The sequence below is a fragment of the Dermacentor variabilis genome, chromosome 5, assembly GCF_050947875.1.
Source record: "Dermacentor variabilis isolate Ectoservices chromosome 5, ASM5094787v1, whole genome shotgun sequence".
Taxonomy (NCBI): domain Eukaryota; kingdom Metazoa; phylum Arthropoda; class Arachnida; order Ixodida; family Ixodidae; genus Dermacentor; species Dermacentor variabilis.
The window spans coordinates 153,255,270-153,273,995 of NC_134572.1; positions in this window are offsets into that span (position 1 = coordinate 153,255,270).

Sequence of the window (18,726 nt, forward strand, 5' to 3'; positions counted from 1 at the left end):
GGTTTTTTGCGTAACTTAACATGTCAATGAGAAAATTGTACAGCGACATTAAAAACTACCGATACAGCTTTCTGTTGCTCAATACGCGCTAAATACAAGTATTTTTTCCGAGCGTGAAAGAAGCCCACGAATACACGCAATGTGCCTCGAGCGGCAATGTCGCGCGTCAATTTTGCTTGCATTTGCGGGCCATTATCACGCTCGGAAAAGCATTTTTATGTAGCACGCGTTGAGCAACAGAAAGCTGTATCGGAAGTTTTTCAGGTTGCTCAACAATTTTGTCATTGACATTTTTCATCTAATTACACTATTTTAAAAGTCGGACAATTAATTAATGTTAATGATCCAAATAGACTGAATGAAAAAACTGAACCCACAACCTTGGTTGTGGGTTCGGTTCCCACCTGCGGCAAGTTGTTTTTTCATCCACTTTAATTTCCATTACTTTATCGTTTCTTTATTTCATTTATTAAGCACAAGTAATTTCCCCTATGTTGTCCTTGGTGTCAGTGTTTGTTGGCTTCTTATGATATGACTAATAAAAATCGGGCCCCTCGGTTAACCCCCTTTCTTCTCATTCATTACATAACGAGGGTCTCGAATCCGGCAACATTGATGCCTTCAGGTAGCATATGTGGGTTTATTGACCAGTTGCCTTTCACCCTAAAAGATCACGTTCTCGTGACGCCTGCGGCAAAAAAGACGTTCCACGTCCGCCGCCAAGGTCTGTGAGTGGTGGCGCTGGCTAACACTCCCAGGGTTCTACTAGGACACATAAATACCCAAGAAAGCGGATGGGAAAACGACGCCGCGGTAGCTCAATTGGTAGAGCATCGCACGCGAAATGCGAAGGTTGTGGGTTCGGTTCCCACCTGCGGCAAGTTGTTTTTTCATCCACTTTAATTTCCATTACTTTATCGTTTCTTTATTTAATTTATTAAGCACAAGTAATTTCCCCTATGTTGTCCTCGGTGTCAGTGTTTGTTGGCTTCTTATTATATGTCAAGAAGACAATGTTATTCAACAATAACTTAACAGCATTTAATCAACGACTTTATTGTTGTGAATACTGAACTGAATAGCTGAATAGCTCCATAATACTCAACATAATTCAACACTGTATCAACAGAATTTCGTCAATGACTTTATTGTTGGAAACTACTCAACAATGGCTCAATAATACTCAATACTATTCGACAATATATGAACAGAATTTACCCAACGACTTTATTGTTGGAAGCTACTCAAAAATGTCTCAATAATACTCAATACTTTTTCACAATATATCAACAGAATTTAGTGAACGACTTTTTTGTTGTGAACTACCCAAAAACTTCATTGTTGAATTACTGCTCTGTGGTTTTATTAATTATTGAGTTATTGTTCAAAGGCTATTGAGCCAACAATTTATCAACAATACGCCAACAACATTTCAACAATCATTTTCATAAGGGCTACTTAACTCGTTTACACAGTTCGAATCTCTACAAACGCTACATGTAAGTAGCGTTTGTTTGCCTAATACCAGCTGCCTATTAAAATCATTGTCAGAACTTACTAAGGCTATACCTCAGAAAGTTGTTTGCTTTTACTTTGTCTTTGCTACATGGCTCAAGTTCGGCAAGTTCTTTTTCTTGCCTCCTATAAACTACACGTACACTCGGCCAGAAAATGTGATGGAACATGAAATCCGAGAAAAAGATGAATATATCTGCATCCTCGCAACACAGCCTGGTATTTGCATGTGCGGCCTTGACCAGAATATGCTAACAACTTTGTCGTACACAGTTATACTGGCTACTTCTACACGCTACTCGGGGATTGTACGTTTTCTGAGGTCTCATGGTCCGTAAACTTTGAGGCTGGGTGTACTAAATTGAGGGGACACATTGGTGAGGCTTCGCCTTCAAATTCAAATTAGAAGAGATTTCTCCACTACCGTTCATCGTAATATAAACAGAGTACGCTGTTGAAACAACAACACGCTCAAGAAAAGCAATGACTCTTATTTGTAGACGACGTCACAATGCGCGTTCTTCTTGCTTGTGTTCGTGAAGGGCCGATGAAGACACCAAAAGTTTGATGCCGTCAAGTCATGTCGGATGGCCCGAGTTTGCTTAAGAACCAACTACCTGAAAAATGCTTCGCAATACATCGCTTGCATAATTCAAGAATGAGCGCCGAGAGGCTAACTTCAACTTGCGCAATTGACAACAAAGACACAAACTACTTGATCGGTACAACCTAATTTTAAAGATGAGGTTTCTTTGCAAATAGTCCGAGAATTTCCTGACTGTGGCTGTTGGCTGGTGGTCGCTGCTGGTGCTGCCTTACCAAGTATATATATATATACATATACATATATATATATTATGAAGGAACACCCACTCAGTGGCTCATGAAAATTATGTATCTTGACAACATGTGTCCAGCCCGGTTCCGCGTCCCAAAAACGTCTTCGCACATAAAACCTAATCATGCAATGTCGGCTCACAGGTTTCTCTAAGACATACTGATGTGTTAGTAGAATGGTGAAATGTATTTAACGGCTGTTTGATTTATTTCGTTTTCTTTGGATTGCCCATTGAGTATGTGCCACTGGGTTCTTGTTCAAACCTCCAGACTGAGCATGTTCCACTAAGTACGATTGCTACATAAAACAAGAAGATAAAGTGTGGGCTGAAACATACCTCTAAAGTGGGCTGATCTCTTAAAAGGATGCCTAAATATATGTATCGAACTTTGTTATCCACTTTGCTTTCTTTAATTAAGCCTTTCGGTATCAGCCTTTGGGTATATGCCCGTTCTTGTCCTTCAGAATGGGTACCTCCCACTGGAATAAAAGTGGTACAGAATCCCTAAATCTTGCTTGATACGTGGGGTACTTTTCTCTTCATACATCTTTCAATACCACATTGTACGCCTCGTCGTTAGCTATGAAGGATTGATTTAACACCTCACATAACTTTCACTTCCCATAGATTTCAATGTGTGTGCTTGGTTTGCCTATATTTTTTTAAGGAAGCAATATAGGTAAGAAAGTTAGAAAGTACTCCAAAGACAGAAGTATCACATGTAAAGCGCACTGGCTTGATTGTAATAACATAAATGTGCTGGCACATGTAGAGGTATAGACGCTGAATTTGATACCACGAACTCGCTTTCAACACCTGTCTCACAAACTGAAGTGACAGCTTGAAGCCAAACTGAGCAAATCAATGGGGACAAAGCGAGACAAAAAATTAAATTATGGGGTTTTACTTGCCAAAACCACATTCTGATTATGAGACACGCCGTAGTGGAGGGGTCGGGAAATTTCGGCCACCTGGGGTTCTTTAACGTGCACATAAATCTAAGTAAACGGGTGTTTTCAAATTTCGTCCCCATCGAAATGCGGCCGCCGTGACCGGGATTCGATCCCGCGACCTCGTGCTTAGCAGCCACTGAGCAACCACGGCGGGTACAAAGCGAGACACAAGAATGACGGGGATGAATGCAGACTTCGAACATTGTATTTGAACGCTGGACTCTTTAATATCCATTATCATTATTTTATACTTCTAATGGGTGGTCACGTACATAAGTGTTGTATTTTCTGAAAACAGCGGATCGAAAATAATTTCTATGACAAGATCTTAAACACATAGGAGGCCTTAATTGAGAGGTATAATTGGTATACTGCGTACATGTAATGGGAGCGTCGATGCTGCAGCAGCTTCATAGGACACGTGCTTACAAACGTACCAGCAATAAAAACCAAAGCAAGGATCCATGGAAAGCAAGAAAAGAAGGAGTGGATGGCTTAAGAAAGGAAAAAAAAAACAATAACAGGTTCCATGTGCACTTGAACAATGTACAAGGTAAGCTATACCAGGAATACACCGTGAATTACACCGAATCGATTTATCTAAAGTACAATGAAGTAAACACTCGTGACGAATAAAAAAAATGCTGGTGAATACCATAACTGAGCTCCTCATCCATTTTTCCCACTCAATAAAAAAAAGTACCTACAGACGCTCAATTTCTTAGAGAAGCGTCCAATATATTCCATGCAGCAGTCGCAAAAGGAAAAGAAATATTAGTATTTAAAATATGTTCAATTTGGTAGAGAATACTGAAAGCGTTTGTGAATGGTTATATGCGTATTGTCACGCTGCAGAGACGATGAAGAAAACCGTCGCAATACTATCAATAAGAAAAGAAAATTTTTATTGGGCCAACCTGTGCCCACAAAAGCAAGTTACGCTCTAAGCACAATGATTGCGGTGGACATAGTCGGCGATCGTCGTCACATCTCGTCTGCGGAGCAAGAGCGTCGGCTTTCAGACGTGAGTCATCGAAGGTTGCAGAATAATCGCTCGTGCACGCGTGTCTTTCGGAAAGCAGTACAGCATTCTCGTCCTGCATACAATCAGACTGCGCTAGGTTCGGTTGCAACAGACGACGGACAGAGCCATCGATAACATTGCAGAAACTTCAGACAAATGCAGGCGCGTCCTGCATTGAGCAATGACGCTTAAGCTTTGTTAGAAGGGAAAAAGTGGCCACCGGAGAAAGTTCAACAAGTACACGTGTCAGTGCCCTCCGGTTGAAATGCATCGCCCTGATGCTACCAACATAACCAGAGCACGAAAAAGGAAGAACCCATTTAGCAAAGGAAAAATAACCAAGAAAGAGTCGCAAAATGTATCAGCGCTGGTAGGATGGCTTAAGCCGCACAACATGGCCAACGTGCGTTTCAAGTGTTGTTTCTTGGCTCTTTGTAGAAGTCTTAGAAGTTCAGTGCCGGATTCAATAAAACAAAAGGATGTAGACTGATTGAAATAAAGAAAAATTACCAAAAAAAAACGAATTAATTGCAAGCATAACCTTAGAAAAGCAATGAAGAAGAAACTAAATGGATCGTCCGGGCTGTGCGACCTTCGATCGTTTACAAAGACTGTAAATATATGGTAATTGAAAAAGCTAGCTTTATATATGTCAATGGTTGTGGATTATTTACCGGCAGCTGTACATAGACTTCTCCGAATTGTGTTGAGCCCAATAGCATTCATTTTGAGCATACGAGTGCTTGGATGAAAAACCGGAGTTGCAACCAACAAAATGTTTTTTTTTAAATCTGGCGAAATAGCGACTTGCACTGTGGCAGTGTACCTATTCTCATTCACCTGCTGTAGCACAAGTTGTGGTGCCAAGTGTCATGGCAACTTGCATGAGTGATCTAATGAGGACGATTGCACAAATTGGAGGCTACACAGCAAGAATATGTAAAAACCGGTGCATTTTCTCGTTTACTAATGTGACAGCACAGTATAAACTTAGATTAGCAACGTTTCTTTTGGGTTAAACCATAAGCGAAACAAATAATTTTGCTAGAGCAAATGTGTTATAACGGGCATGTGCCAGCTCCATGCCTTCACAAAAAAATTAAATTATGGAGTTTTACATGAAAAAACCAAAATATTATTATGAGGCCTGTCGTAGTGGTGGACTCCAGATTAATTTTGAACGCTTGGTATCTAACATGCCTTCATAACTTTGCGATGTTTCAATTAAAAGTAATGTACACAATGGTAGGTGCTATTAAATTACTTGTGCGCATACTGGCACTGTTGCACATGAGATTACGTACATGATGAATGGGTGCGCAAGGCTCCGACTGCGCAGGTTCCACTTCTAAAGAAATCTAAGAAATAGAAATATCGGCGAAAGGAAACATCAACATCGCACAGTATCCAACGCACTGTCAAAATGGGAATAACGGCGCTCACGTTCTTTTCCGTAATCTAGTAATCGAAGCGCAATAAACAAAAGAGCTCACGTAATAGCAGCATCGACAACCAGAAATTTGTTTTATCATGTTAGCGCTGTACACACCTGAAAGAATGTCGCGCTCAATACAAAGCTTAGAACTTCGTTATAAAGAGATTGGTAAAATAATTTTGACACGCATCCTTCGTTTCTCCGTAGGCACGTAGTCGCCTTTCACTATTCGTCGCCACCCGACTTTGACCTGCGCAAGACATGATTGTCACTTTTGAGTGTTTCTTCGAGAAGTAGCGCTCTCGCTTAACTTGCTGCAGATCACGTACCTTCTGCTAATTGCCGAGGTTTCTCATTGGTCTCGGGCTTGTGCCGGTGCGTTCGCCAGAAACAAAGTGCGCTGTGCAAACGAGTGCAAAGTGCACTGTACCCGCGAGCTCTGGGACGGCAGGAAGTTCTTCCTGTTTACCTTCGAAATCCTCAAACACCGACGCTCTGGGTGAGCAGGAAAACGATGCAACTTGAAGAGTTCGCGACCGCAGACACGCGGTGGCTGTTCATGCGCGTCGCACGCCTGTTCCGCCAACACTGTCCTCTTTCTATAATTATTCGTACAGCGGACGATAACGCTGTGGCTCCTCGATTACCTTGTCATCGAATCATCGCATCAATCGCACCAATATGACATCACATCAATATTCTGCAGGATACGCTAAAACGCAAATAAACTCTTCGATATCACCGGTTCGCGACTCATTCAAGCACCAGCACACAGATACCCAGCCTAACCACGCCGAATCGCCCAAGCCAGAAAGTAGGAAAGGGACGTGTTGCCACACTTTCATTCTCACCCCATGAAACGGTGTATAACAAGCACGTCTAGCCGGAAGCGACCAAGAGTGAGCGTGCGCGGGCGCGGCGTCTCTTGTAGGTGCTAACCGTCATTCATCGTGAAGCGTGGCAGTCGAGCTAGCACATGGTCTTGACTTAGGTTTCGCCTAGTTCGAGGCTAAGTGCGTGCCAAGACTAATCGCAATTATCGAGATCCAGCGGCTTCAACAGTGATAAGCTGTGAGGTCAAAATTTCATTCCTACGTTGGTCACGCGATATTCGGCTCAAGCTTCGTGAATAATGTCAGCTATTGGCTAACATCATCGGTCTATGTTTATCTGGTATATGAGGAATTATGGCAGCCGCCGGCAATCAAGAAACTGTTGAGGAGAAGGCTACCCTTTCAAAGAGAGTGTTAGAGAAACATTTAATTTCGCGCTCTAGTTCTATGCCTCAATATCCGCGCACGGGTGCAGTGTTCGCCTAGGATGTTTCCAGTATCGTTTGCTATAAGCAGAATGTGTTTTTTTTTCACCAAGCTTGAGGTTCTGATCAGATCATATTGAGGGAAACTACATATGAAAATGTACGTAACCACCTATGACTTCACCAATGCCGTTAGTGTATTCAAATATAAATGTAAATTCACGACCCCCGCCATCGTGGTCACCAAAGTGTACTAAATACTGCACAACCGACTGAATATACCTGCTTCAGCGCACGTTATTTTTTCTTCATCTAGAATAGCTAGTCATGATCATCCGTATACACTAATTGAGTTCATTTGCAATAACGATACCTTTCACCTTCCTTTTTTTCCAAGGTTTCTCCCGAGTGGAATAAGGCAGCGAAATCTATAACTAACACAATATTTATGTCTCATTTTGCAAAATTCTGGGAAGATGTATTAGGTAGTTCAGAAAAAAGGCAGTACGGACAACTGCCCCGGCGCTGACCACTGTGACGTCACACAACATCGACATAAAGGAGACTATAAGACGCATCAGCTATCGCATCCCGCTCAGTGGGCCTGGCAGCAGCACATCGAGCACGATGTCGAGCAATCCCTTCTACGTTTCCGTGCAGGTCAGTGTGTATTTACCAGCGTATTGTTACAGAAGTGGCAATCGTTTTTTAGTGTAGCTGCGGTACGAACAGGTTGTATGAAACCTCCTGTCAGATATTTGTTCCTTAAGAAAATGTCTCTTCGGATATGCGGTAATGTTGAGGCTAACCCTGGATTCGCCGGTCATAAAATGCTGCTTCAACTGTTTCAAGGACAAGAAAATATGACTGAAACACTTCACAGCGTTCTCACTAAGGAGGCGAAGGTGAAAACTCATTTAGGAAAGTTAACTAACCGAATAAGTGGTATGGAGGCTGTCTGGCCAATTATTAACACGTTGAAAAACGAAGTCGAAGGGCTCAGATTAGAGGAACTATTGTTTCAGAAGAATAATTCTGAATTAACACGAATAAACAATGAACAAGAAAATGGAAGCCGAAGAAACAATTTATTCATCTACAGCATTGATGACCCCAGTGGTGAAACTAAGGATGGCCTTCTCAGCATAATAAAGGTTTATGTGTGCCAGAAAAAAATAGACATCTCTATTAATGGCGCAGAAAGATGCCAAAGGCGAGGGAAAATAAAGATAACCAAGGACGGCCGGTCATTATCAAACTGCTGGATTATCGCGAAAAGGTATTGATACTGAAAGCGGGCTCGAAATTATAAGGTTCCGCTGCTTGAGTCCCTGAAGATTTTTCAGAGAGTAAGGGAAATTAGGAAAAATCTATGGCTAAGCTCGGCTGAAGAAAGAAATAATAGAGCTAAAGCAAAAGCTAGTTTTTGATAATGTCACGTGGTAGTGACGTTAAAGAACACAGTTGCAATACTGTGAAAGGAAACTAGCTTTTATTGGGCGAACCTGTGCCCACAAAGACAGGCTACACTTAAAGCACAACGATATCGGCGAACAGAGTCGGCGATCCTCGAAAATCAGATCAACGGGTCAAGCGCGTCGGCTTTTATGCATCAATCGTCGAATGTTCCAGACTAATCGCTGGGACCCACGTGTCTTCCACAATGTTCTACACTATTCGCGTCCCGCATACATGCAATCAGATTACGCAAGGTTCGGTGACAGACAGCGGATGGAACCATCGATAACATTCCCGAAACTTCCTATACATGCGGGCGCGTCCTGCGCTGCGTGATAAAATTTTTTAACCGGTGAAACGTGGTCACCCGAGAAAGATAAAAATGTACACGTGTCAATACCCCCCTCTTGAAAAGCATCGACCCGATACTGCGAACAAACGAAAGTAATAAACAAAAACACCCGTATCAAAGAAACAGCAAACTAAGGAAGTTCGTCAGCGTGCGTAAAAGGGCTCCAGACGCACCACGTGGACAACTTCAGATCGTGCCCGGCGCCGCTGTCGATGCGAAATGCCGTCAAGCACGACCTCGTAGTCCAGATCGCCAACAAGTCGGACGGTTTTGTAGGGTCCGAAATAGCGCCGCAATAGTTTCTCACAGAGTCCTCGTCGACGTATTGGGGTCCAAACCCTAACGCGGTCACCGGGTTGGTACTCGACGAAGCGTCGTTGGAGGTTCTAGTGTCGGCTGTCGGTACGCTGCTGGTTCTTGATCCGCAGGCGGGCGAGCTGTGGGGCTTCTTCGACGCGCTGGAGATAGGTAGCGACGTCAACATTCTCTTTGTCAGTGACATTCGGCAGCATTGCGTCGAGCGTTGTCGTAGGGTTCCTGCCGTAAACCAGCTTAAACGCATGATCTGTGTTGTTTCTTGCACCGCCGTGTTGTAAGTAAACGTTACGTAGGGCAGGACCGCGCCCCACGTCTTGTGCTCGACGTCGACGTACATTGCTAGCATGTCGGCGAGGGTCTTGTTCAGGCGCTCCGTGAGACCATTCGTCTGCGGGTGATAGGCAGTTGTCCTCCTGTGGCTTGTCTGGCTGTATTGTAGAATGGCTTGTGTGAGCTCTGCTGTAAAGGCCGTTGCTCTGTCGGTGATGAGTACTTCTCGTGCACCATGTCGCAGCAGGATGGTTTCGACGAAAAATTTCGCCGCTTCGGCTGCGCTTCCTTTTGGTAGAGCTTTAGTTTCAGCGAAGCGGGTGAGATAGTCCGTCGCCACGACGGTCCACTTATTTCCGAATGTTGACGTCGGAAACGGTCCCAACAAATCCATCCAGATCTGTTGAAATGGTCGGCAGGGAGGTTCGATCGGCCGCAGTAATCTCTCTGGCCTTGTCGGTGGTGTCTTGCGTCACTGACAGTCTCGACATGTCTTGACGGAACGAGCGACATCGGCGGTTAGGCGCGGCCAGTAATACCTTTCTTATATCCTCGATAGCGTCCGGGAGAAACCGAGATGCCCAGCGGTCGGATCGTCGTGCAGGGCGTGCAGTACTTCTGGACGCAGCGCTAACAGAACAGTTCTTCTTCACGAGAAAGTTGTTTCGTAGGGTCAACGAATACAATCCGCGCTTAAATGTCTTTGAGACAACTTCGGTGTTCCCTTCCAAATACTCGACGAGGCCTTTTTGCTCCGGGTCTGCTCGTTGCTGTTTAGTGAAATCTTCCACGCTTATTATGCCAAGGAAGGCGTCGTCGTCCTCGTCGTCTTGCGGTGGGGGATCGATGGGGGCGCGTGATAGGCAGTCGGTGTCAGAGGGTTTTCGTCCGGACTTGTAGGTTACCGTGACGTCATATTCTTGTAGTCTGAGGCTCCACCGAGCCAGCCATCCTGAAGGGTCCTTTAACTTAGCTAGCCAACACAACGCGTGATGGTCGCTGACGACTTTGAATGGCCTGCCATATAGGTAAGGGCGGAATTTTGCTCATCATACCTTGCTGGTGAAGCAGCGCACTGACACAGACACAGTGAAGACACACAAGAAAAGACGACACTCGCTGCTGTGTCGTCGCTGCTGCTGTGTGTGTCTTCACTGTGTCCGTGTCAGTGTGCTGCTTCACCAGCAAGGTATGATGATCACTCACCAACTAGCCCAACTTTCCACTTTACGGAATTTTGCTGCAGCCACAATGATGGCGAGGCATTCCTTTTCAGTCGTAGAATAATTGCTTTCCGCTTTTGACAGCGACCGGCTAGCGTAAGATATCACCTTTTGAAGTCCGCCTTTCCTCTGGACTAGAACCGCACCGAGGCCTAGGCTACTGGCGTCAGTGTGGATTTCGGTATCAGCGTCCTTGTCGCAGTGTACAGTGTGCAGTGTGTCGATGTGTACACGTGTCAATAAATTGGCCATTAGTGACACTAGGTTTGCTTGGGATGAAGCCACTGACAAGCGCCCCAAGATCACTGCAAATCTTAAATGATGACAGGAGGAAAATACCACAACAATTTTACAGATAAATTGGAGAAGTATTGTTAACAAAGTAGAGTTGAAACAAAGTTGAAACTCGTTTGGCTTTACATGAGCCCAAACTTGTCGTACTAACGGTAACTTGGGTGCGTAAGGACATATTGGGCAGTAAGATAACTGTAAGGGATTACAAGATGGTTTCGTAAGGATCATGAGAGAAGAGGGGGGGGGGAAGTTGCCATATTATTTAATGTTTCCCTTCAGCTTTTCAGAATGCCTGTTGTACCGGATGTACCGGAGCCTTGTTTCTTAAGCGATAAATATAAGTAAGTGGAACCTTCTTCGACACCAGGCTTCTTTGGCTTATGTTTTTCAACAACTTAAGTGTTATATGCAGTGTCACGTTAAAATTGATGATAGACTAATAATTGCTGGTAACCTTAACCAGCCTAACAATAGCTGGGTTACTTTTATGACTGAATCCTCCAAATCTTCTGAGCATGAAACAATCGAAATGCCTATAATTTTGATCTCATACAGGTTTTCACTGAGCCTACCAGAAAACATAACTCCGAATCAGTGCTAGAGATATTCCTTGTAAGCGGCAACATAACAAATGATGTTTCAGTTGAAGTGACCAATGGCATCTCGGCCGACTTGGCTATTGTATTAACTTTAAAAGGCACGTTATACGTCGCCATAATCAAATAAAATGTTTCCTAGCTTTGCTCGCGCAGGCAATGAGTCTGTGATGGATTTGTTGAGCTTTCTCTATAACAGTTTTCCAAATAATACGTGCTGTGTAAAGAACCTTTGAATTCTTTTTTATAAATTGTACAAGACTGCATAGAGTGCTTTATACCCGAAATAGCTAAGAAATTTGTGCACCAAAACTCTTAGATTAATCGAGACAATATACATTTAACGCGCAAACCTTCAATATTAATAAAAAGCAAAGATCATTAAAACCAAACTCTCATGAAATTAAAATACCATAGACAAGATATCACAATTGTTAAAACAGTACAAACTACACAAGATAAAGAAAAATATTTTGGGGAACTCTCCCCGCTTTCATAAGAACTTCTCCTGAAAATTTTTGGTGAAGGAATAAACAGCATTCTAATCAAAGTGACATATTTATCATACATGGGCCATGTGGAAGCCACAAAAAGGTAATTCCTTCCGCTTTCAATAGCTACTTCCAAAGTATCTTCTCCGAAGACAACGGACGTCTGCCAGAATTTGGTATGTCAGTGGCTCAGATGCCTGATATAGATGTCTTGGAACAGGGATCCTTAATGTATTGTTGAACTTGAATACCAAGAAGTCACCAGGACCTGACGGTATACCAAACGCTTTTTTGAAACAGTATGGGGAATGGTGCTGCAAGTACCTTCATGGACCATTTATGAGGTAATTGACAGAGGGCGTCATTCCGGACAGCTGGAGAACTGCCCGAATCAAGTCCATTGATAAATCTGGAGATAAAAGCGTATTACAAATTACCGTCCGATATGATTAACCTCAACAGCTTATAAAATTCTAGGATATAGAGTACATAAACACATCGCCAATGTTTGTGAAGGACATGACATATAAACAAACGCTTAACATAGACTCTGACGGGGATATTCTATATTAATCAGCATTATAAATGACTTTGCAGAGGCTTTAAATAAAGGGAAGCAGGTAGACGTAACTTCCATGTATTAAAAAAAAACTTCGATAAAGTGTTGCAAAAGAAATAATTGGTAAATTAAGTTGTATAACCGAAAACGAAGATATACTAAATTAGATCAAGGCCTATCTTCCTAACCGCTGTCAATTTGTGACGTTCAATCAGTTCGCTTCAGAGGTGTGGCAATTGATTTTCGCGTTCCTCAGGAGTCATTGGTCCCGCCTTTGCATTTTTCTGGTTTTCATAAATGACATTGTTAAAGACATTTCTACAAATATCAGATTGAACGCTGATGATCACGTTTTCTATAAATCAGTAAGCTCTCTACTGAATTTTAACAATTTTTTGGTGTAAGCAGTGGTAAACGCCCATCAATGTTGAAAAAGAAACTTTTTGTGGGGATGACTCGCATTAAGAAACGCCTGCTGTATAGTTATTCTGTTGCTGATGGCGTTCTTTCTGAGGTTGGCACTATAAATATTTAGTATTACTGATTAGTAACAACCTATCTTCGAATGCACACATAGAATGTTGTGTGGAAGAGCTGTCATGCCGTCGCTTGCCGTCTGCTCAGCGAGGAGCGTGCAGGGGAGAAATGGGCCCTTCCCAATTTATAGTATTTGTGGATGTCGTTGAAGCTGGTCATCCAGTGTTTCTCCGTTCCCAGTATTTGTTGCGTGCCACCTGCTCGGTCCATCACTTGCCGAGCCAGATTGTGCGCTATTTCGTTCCCTGGAAGGGAGGAGTGTGCGGGTGCCTATATAATGTGAGCGTCTCGATCTTTACAAAAGTTGTTTAAAATTCTGAGCGCTTCCTGCGAGATTCTTCCTTTTGCATAGTTCTTGACGGCTGTCTTGGAGTCACTTACTATGATGTTAGCTTCCATGGAGGTTATTGCCAGTGCTAAGGCAGCCTCCTCGCCACCTCCTCCTTCCTGTTTTTACCATGCCACTAACTCTGCAGTGACGCCCTAGACTCGTACCAACTATCGACATACTCGGTCCACTTGCGTACTGCACCGCGTCCACATAGATAACGTCCTTGGCATTAGAAAATACTTTGTGGAGGGCTCTCGCTCTTGCGATTCTTCGATCTTGGCGAAACTCCGGGTGCATGTTTCCGGGGATTGGAGCTATTGATAGATGTTCCCTCATTTTCCTTGGGATGTCTCACCGCACTCCGTGCTGTGCTTCGTAGGTTATTCCGATGTCATCTAAGATGTGCCTTCCTATCAAACTTTGCGTAAGTCGTTCATACTGCGCTACTCTCTGCTCCTAAATAAGTTTGTTTAGTGTTTTCTGCACGCCGAGCACCAAGAATTTTTCGTTTGACGTGTTTTCCCCAAGTACCAAGGCTTGCTTATACGCCCTTCTAATAATGCATTCTATCTTGGCTTTCTCTGCAGCCTAGAGCTTGAGGTAAGGGATCACATATACAACACGACTGATTATGAATGTTTCTATTATTCGGAATCTTTCTATTAATCTTTCATGCCACAGTGCCTGTTGGATATCCGCTTTATTAGTGTGATTGTTTGTTGAACACTATTGTCTAGTAGCCTAATGATTTCTCCATTATGGCCATTTTCGAATATGCGGAGCCCTGCTATTCTCAGGCTCTCCGCTATCGGTATCATGGTGCGTTCTACTGTTACCAAAATGCCCGGCCTTTCCCTAATGCTTTTTTGACCCCTGTATGTGGGTCTATAGAGCCGAAGTTCTGAATTTTGCGAGGAACATCCCAGTCCCTGGTCTTTGATGCAGTCTTCGACCATGTTGACTGCCGTTTGAAGGATCTCTTCTACACGCCCATCGTTTCTAGCCGCCACTCAAACGGTGTGTCGTCCGCGAATAGGCTGTGTCCGAGTCCTTGTATCTTTTTGAGTCTCGCAGTAAGACTGATCGTTGCCATGTTGAATAGAAAGGGAGATAGGACTGAACCCTGTGGGGTACCCCTATTACCTACTTTTAGCGACTCCGATTTCGATTCTCCAATTAAAATCTTTGTTGTTCGATCCATCAATAAGTCTTTGAGGTACGCGTCTGTTTTGCGTCCTAGATCCAGCTTTTGGAGATCTTGTATTATTGCCTTGTGCGTGACAGTGTAAAAGGCCTTAGTTTATTGAGACCTAGTATTGCCCTGGTGTCTATAGTTTTCTCACCCACATCTATGATTTGATGTTTTAGTTTGAGAATAATATCCGGCGTCGATAACTTGGGTCGAAATCTAACCGTGGTATGTGGGTAAAGTCCTGCAACATGCAGGTGAGGCGTGTGAGAACCACATGTTCCATGAGTTTACCGAGTGGAATGGCTCATACGTCTTTTCCAAGCTGCAATACGATATGTCGTCAGGACCAGCCTCTTCTCTTTGGCGTGTCTTTAAAAGAGCATGCTGCATTTGTTGTAGAGAGAACAGGAGGAGGAGGAGACAGTGGCGAGGAAAGACAGGGAGGTTAGCCAGTGTAAGTACTGGCTGGCTACCCTGTGCTGGGGAGAGGGGTAAATGGGATAAAAGGAGAGAACAGAATATCTAACTGGGTATGAGGTAAATTGCAAGCATCCTCAATCTGTCGCTGCACCGACAAGATAGATTGTTCTTGAACGGAGACAGGCTGTACGAAAGTTACTATTGCTTCGAAGAACGTGTACGCGATTTCGCGTTTATGTGAGCCAGGAGCAGCCAAGAGCGGTAGCAAGGCTGTTGAAAAGGCCACATTGTGATACCCGGTGGTCAAGGCCGTTTATTAACCCCGAGATTTTCGGTAAGGGAGTGAAGGGAGCAAGTGTCGTACCGAACTCACGCCACCGTTTCTCGCCCAGTTTTTTTCATTTCCCGGTTTGATGTTCAGCGTGCAGCTTGACTCTCTTCATAATCTTCAACCCGTTAGGAACGACGAAACCAACGCTATTCTCTGGGTTTAACTGCTCGGAGTCGTTCGTAGCCTGCGTAGGCACTGAAATGGCATTCCAGAATAACTGCGCATCGCGTAGCCCTGGTGCAATTACTAAGTACCGATGACATGAACGTGTTCATGTCATCTACGTGGTTCAGTACCAGAGAATTATATTGCTGAAATAGTTGCCAATTAGCAAGTTTAGTGAGTTTCGGAGATCTTGCCGGATGCATGAAGGGATACGCCATGAGAATTGGGTAGTGGTTACTATACAAGTGTGTCATCATCTGTGCAGCATCTAATACCGCACGAAAGGTCTGAGGAGGCTATAGTAAGATCCGGACAACTAGCGTAATTGTTGCTTCTTAAAAAAATGCGATGGAACCGTCATTAGGCAGAAGCATGCACACGTCTATGGCCTTTTCTAAAGACCTGCCTCTGGAATCAGTGTTGTTACTTCTCCATGTAACGTTGTGAATATTGTAGTCCCTTCAATATAGGTCTGGTCCCTGAATCCTTTGAAAGAAATGTGCTAAAATTGACTCAGTAATTCGTGATCCTGGTGGCACATAAAAACAAACAATGGTCACTAGCAGCTCTCTGAGCAGAACTGTACAGGCAACAAATTCCGGCACAGCAGAATCCGAGGAGAAGAGAAGACAGAAGGTAGATCACGTCTTACGCATAACATAGTTTTGCTAGGGCTCAATGTTTGTGAAGATTAGTATATAACATAGTTCGAGAGGCGAAAGTGGCTGTCTACACCGGCTTCGTTAGGGCACACAACGGGGAACGTCTATTGCAAAACAAGCCTTCTGAAGTCTGCACCCTTAAATCGAATGCCATTTGCATTCTATTGCAATACGGTTATGTCCATCTGGAGAGCCATTATGCTGTGTTGTAAGATACTTCTACAGTATGAGCGGTTCTTACAAAAAAACAGCGCCCACCTATGGAAGCTCGTTCGCCATAGGAAACGCTCGAAGAATTTCTTTTGACGCAACAAAGAGCACAGGCACCAGCATACGTTGTTAAGATGATTCCGATTCACGTGATACCTGAGCAAGTGCTCCTGCACTCGAACGGACGAATGCGTATGAGACTCATGTTAGCGGTCAACACTTGGCGACGTCTTTCCTTGGCTGCGTTTTGACTTGGTTTGCCTTTCATCTCCTGTAAGCCATTAGCCATCATTGCATACGTTTTCTTGCGCTCTGCTTATGATAACGGAAGAGCTGCTTTCACTGGGTTGACGGCGTCAAAATTCGGAGGACGCGAGCCTTGCTTCGGGCTCCGACCATTTAATATTTCTTGTTCCTTGAGTACGGAAGCCGCGTCATGCTTGGGACATCCGGCGTATGAAGCTGTATGGTCTCCTTTGCAGTTGGCGCACTTGGGTTGGTATCTAGAGGTGAATCTACGAGATGGCGTTCAACTTGCGTGCGAAGCAGCGAGATCCGGGCCGTGGCTCGCACCGCGTGACTGAGAGCCCCGAACTCCTCCTCCATGGGCTGCAGAAGCAGCCGCGTGCAGGCCCCCGCTATCGGGTGCCGTCGTCGTCCTCGTCTTCGTGGGCGTCAATTACTTCAAGTCGCACGGGGCGCATCACAAGACAGCATTCCCTGCAGGGTGCGTGTTGCCCGCAGCCACCACAACACCAGGGGAGCAGGGCCAGCCCTTCAGCAGCCTCTAGTGTCCAGCAGAAATCAGCACCAACACCTCGTGGTTCCAGCCATGTAGCAAGCACGACAGCGCCGTTTCAGAATCGCTCCAACTGCGCCCTTCAGTCATGCAGAACATCACCATCCGCGGACAGCCTCTCCAACTCTTCCTTTGATAATGCTCGAAAACAAAAGGAAAAGCGGGGAGTACTGGTAGCAGTCGCAGCACCCACAGTAATCAACGGTGCACCCTTTAAGGGAATCCGCTCAACTTCGGCTGAAATTCAAAATGCTTAGCGGCTGTTCTCTCACAACAGCCAGAGGTACCCTGCTCCAAGACCACCGTTTCCATAATATCAAAGCCTGGGCTTGAACTCATGACCAGAGGGCGACTACGACCAGCCCTTTGACTTCTCAAGGTTCAAGCGCTGCAATGGTGACTGGCCTCCACAAGTCCCCGACAATAGGTCCCGGCTGGCAGTGCAGTCGCGCGCAGCACACTCCAGCGGTGCCACTGTTTTACTGTCGGCGAGACCTGCGACCAGAGCGCAACAGCCAGTGCCGGCCGCCAGAGCAGCTGGTTACGCGCTGGACGACTCACGACCGAATTCGCACCCTGTACAAGTAGCCTGCATATTTAGCTGCGTGATTGAAAGCCGTGCCGAAACATGCAGCTTGGCCGAATGTGAAGACCGATAGATGCACTTGGGCGCGGGCGCGAGGAAGGAAAAGGTAGTTAGACGTAAACCAGACGTAAACTATATATATATATATATATATATATATATATATATATATATATATATATATATACCCGCCGTGTTTGCTCAGTGGCTATGGTGTTAGGCTGCTGAGCACAAGGTTGCGGGATTGAATCCCGGCCACGGCGGCCGCATTTCGATGGGGGCGAAATGCGAAAACACCTGTGTACTTAGATTTAGGTGCCCGTTAAAGAACCCCAGGTGGTCGAAATTTCCGGAGTCCTCCACTACGGCGTGCCTCATAATCGGAAAGTGGTTTTGGCACCCAAAACCCCATAATTTATATATATATATATATATATATATATATATATATATATATATATATATATATATATATATGTTTATATATATATGCGTGTGTGTTTCTGTATGAATGTGTGCGTGTGTGTTCGGTGAGACAGCCGCGGCAGCGGCGACTACCACCACCCAGCCAGCAGCCATGGTAAGGAAAGTCTGGCGGGTTCGCAAAGAAAGCTTAACTTTAATATTATCTCGTTCTACCAATCAAGTGGTTTGTGCCTTTGCGGCTGATGGCCCACGTTGATCTTAGCCTCCGGGTGTTTATTATTCAATGAAGCAAGCGATGAAGTCGAATAATATTTCAGGTTGTGCTTAAGCATTGCTCGCTGCTCCGTAAAGTGTCACCAGGCGGACTGACGCGTTTGAGAAAGTGAGGAAGTGTGTGTGTGATGCGAGGGTGTGCGTATTGACAGCAGCACGACGACGATATTGGTAACCACCACGGTGTGATGCCGACGGCATGGTTACAA